Genomic DNA, 3,143 nt, shown 5'->3' on the forward strand with positions numbered 1-3,143 from the left:
GCCTCCTCCGGTCCTCACCTCTTCCCTCCTCGGCCCCGCGGGCAGGCAAAAAGAAGCGCGAGGTCCCACCGAGATTTGAACTCGGATCGCTGGATTCAAAGTCCAGAGTGCTAACCATTACACCATGGGACCGCTGGGTGTACTGGGAGGCTCCGCGCGCCCGCCCTATCCCTCCACCCGCGGTAAATAGTCCCAGCTCCCGCCGGCCGCGGATTCCCGGGAATTCCGGGACATTCCCGGCCCTAAAACCCCTCTTAAATCCCGGCCCCGGCCCCGTTCCACCCTCTGGGACAGCCCCGAGCTCCGCCGCCGGCAGCCGCGCTCCTCGTGCCCGGCACTCTGATTCCCACCTTTATTTTTGGATTTTTTTATTTATTTCCCCCTTTATTCCTCTGGGTTTTTTCCCTAATTCCCCCTCCTTTCTTTCTCTGTTTTCCTCTATTTCCCGCGTATCCATGTGTTTGTACTCGATTCCCCCTTTATTTCTCTATTCCCCACTTATTTCTCCTTTCCCCACTTTCCTCCTCTTATTTCCCAATTTTATTTATTTTTATCCATTTCCCCCCTATTTCCCAATTTCCCTCTATTACCTCCATTTCCCCCCCTTTCTTTTCCCCTCAATTTCTCTTTTTTCTCCATTTCTCCCTTTATTTCTTACTCCCATTTTTTCCTCTCTTCCCTTTACTTCTTCCTCCCCATTCCCCCTTTATTTATTTTCCTTTATTTTCCTATTTCCCCCTCTAGTCCCCTTTCGTTTTCCCTCTATTCCCCTTTTTTAAAACAAGAATTTCATTTTAAATTCCCCATTTTTTTCCCTCCCCTCTTCATTTCCCCCCGAATTCCTCCATTTCCCCCCTTTTTTCCCCCTCCCCAATCCCACAAAACCGCACAAACACTCAGATTTGTTGGTTTTTTTGCTTCTTTCTCTGTTTTTGCTCTTTATTTTTCACAACGAAACAGTGGAAATAAAGCGGTTTGTGGCAAAAATAAAATAAAATAAAATAAAAATAAGGAAAACCATCCTCCCTGGAAAAGAAGCAGAGCCCAACATCCATCCCTAATCCCGGGAAAAGGGAAGGACACGGATTAGGAGAGGTCAGAGGAGAGGGAGGGGGGGAGAAAAGGCGAAAACAACTCAGCAAAGAGGCAAAACATCCCAGAAATGACAATTTTTACCTAAAGAGCCTGAAATTTCCTGGGAAAAGCAGCAAAGCAGCACCTTTGGATGCTCCCAAAATTCAGCTCCATCCCCTCCCCCCTCCCCCACGCTGCCATCACCCCAAAAAAAACCCCAAAAACCACTGGAAAAAACCCCCAAATAATCAACTTTGATTCCCCCAGCCCCGAATGGGGAGGCCAGAGGAGTGAGGAGGATGGAGGGGGCGGAGAGGGAAGAAGGAAAAATCTGAGGAAAAGACCCAAAAAAAAACCCAAAAAAAAAAAAAAAAAAAGGGGGGGAATCGAGTCTTAAAAAATAAAAATAAAAATAAAAGTAAAAATAAAAATAAAAATAGAGTCAGTCCCAGCCCGAAGTTGGGACTGGTGAGGTCTGGAGCTTCAGAGGACTAAAAATCCACTTTCCTCGAGGGAAAAGCGAGCCCATAAATCCTGGTGGTTGTTGTTGCTGTTGTTTTTAAGGAACATTTTTCTTTGGAAAAAGATGAATTTTTATTTTTTTCCTGTTTTTTTTTTTTTTTTGGTTTTTTTAATTAATTTTTTTTTTTTAACTTTTTTTTTTATTTTTAATTTTTCTTTTCTCCCTAAAAGCTCCGCCTGGGGAGGTGCCCCTAGCGAGAGTCCCCTACGGCTAAGAGGTAGATAAACACAGCTGGGTTGGTTCTGGATGAGGATTCCCGGGATCACTGCCGGGATCGCTCCGGGGCCGGAGCCCAGCGGCTCCGTGGGCGCTGCACGTTCCAGGCTCTCGGGATCGCCTCCGTTCCCCTCCTGCTGCCCCGGCTTGGAATTCATCCCGAAAGGCGCCGTGGGGCCGTGGGTTAAGGCTGGGTTCGCTCCTGGAATTCCAGGGAATTCTCCGTCCCGAGGCGAATCCGGACGCGCCGATGGAATTCCGGGCTGGGCGCGGAGCGCTGGCGCCAATCGCGGATTTTTAGGGATGAATTCCCGCCCTGATTGCGGTGAATCCCATCGATTTCCTGGGATCAGCCATGGGAGAGGCGCTCCCTCTCTTCCTGCCCCAAAAATTCCCGCTGGATCTGGCGTCGCTTTGCAGAGACCGTTCCCAAACCGCTCCGGAAAATTCCTTCGGTTGCGGAAGATCCCAAAGGCCGCGGCTCCGGGAGGGATTCCTCTCCTCAGAGCGGGACTGTGGAGTTGGATCCTCAGCACCCGAATTCCCTGCTCCCAAGGGAATGAGGGGCTGGAGCATCCCGGGGCCGGAGGATCGCACCGGGGTCTGGGGGGAATCCCAAAAATCATCCCAACGCCAGGATCCAGGAATTCATCCCTGTACGAGGATCTGAAGCCATCCCACTCCCAGGATCCCAAAAATCATCCCACTCCCAGGATCCCAAAAATCATCCCACTCCCAGGATCCTGACAACCATCCCACCACTGGGATCCGGGAATTCATCCCACTCCCGGGATCTGGGAATTCATCCCATTACCAGGATCCAGGAATTCCTCCACTCCCCACATCTGGGAAACCATCCCGGAAATCATCCGCACGCTCTGCTGGAGCATCCCAAAATCCTCCTGGGCCAGGAGAACACTCCAGAACCGCCGTGGTCCATCAGAGCCTTCCCAAAGTCCGGCGGAACATCCCGCCCCGGCTCATCCCCCTTCCATGGTTTTGGTGGAACATCCCAGGAATTCCTCCACAAAAAAATCTCCAGGAATTCCATCCCGGGCAGGAAGCCGCCGGGATCAGCCAGACTTTTCCAGGGGATTCTCGGGAATTCTCCCAGCCCACTGCCCTCCTGGGATGCTCCGGAGCCTTCCTCACGGCCTCCTCCTCCTCCTCCCCCATGGAGTGATTCCAAAATTCTGCCTCCAGCGGGAAGATCCCTGCGGAGCCGGGGCCGCCCCCACCCCCCCGGCTCTGAGGTAGTTCCAGGTGTGTGTTCCCAGCTGGCAGCACTTCCCAAAAAAAATACGGGAAGAAATGCAGGATGGCAGAGCGG

General features: G+C 51.6%; 1 non-coding gene across 1 annotated transcript; it reads right to left on the reverse strand.

The window, feature by feature from the left end:
- Positions 1-60: 60 nt before the first annotated feature.
- On the reverse strand, positions 61-132 carry TRNAQ-UUG. Its single transcript has one exon. It is a non-coding gene; the product is annotated as a tRNA-Gln (tRNA).
- Positions 133-3,143: the final 3,011 nt, after the last annotated feature.

Source organism: Corvus brachyrhynchos, unplaced genomic scaffold (genome assembly GCF_000691975.1).
Source record: "Corvus brachyrhynchos isolate BGI_N302 unplaced genomic scaffold, ASM69197v1 scaffold47, whole genome shotgun sequence".
NCBI classification, from domain to species: domain Eukaryota; kingdom Metazoa; phylum Chordata; class Aves; order Passeriformes; family Corvidae; genus Corvus; species Corvus brachyrhynchos.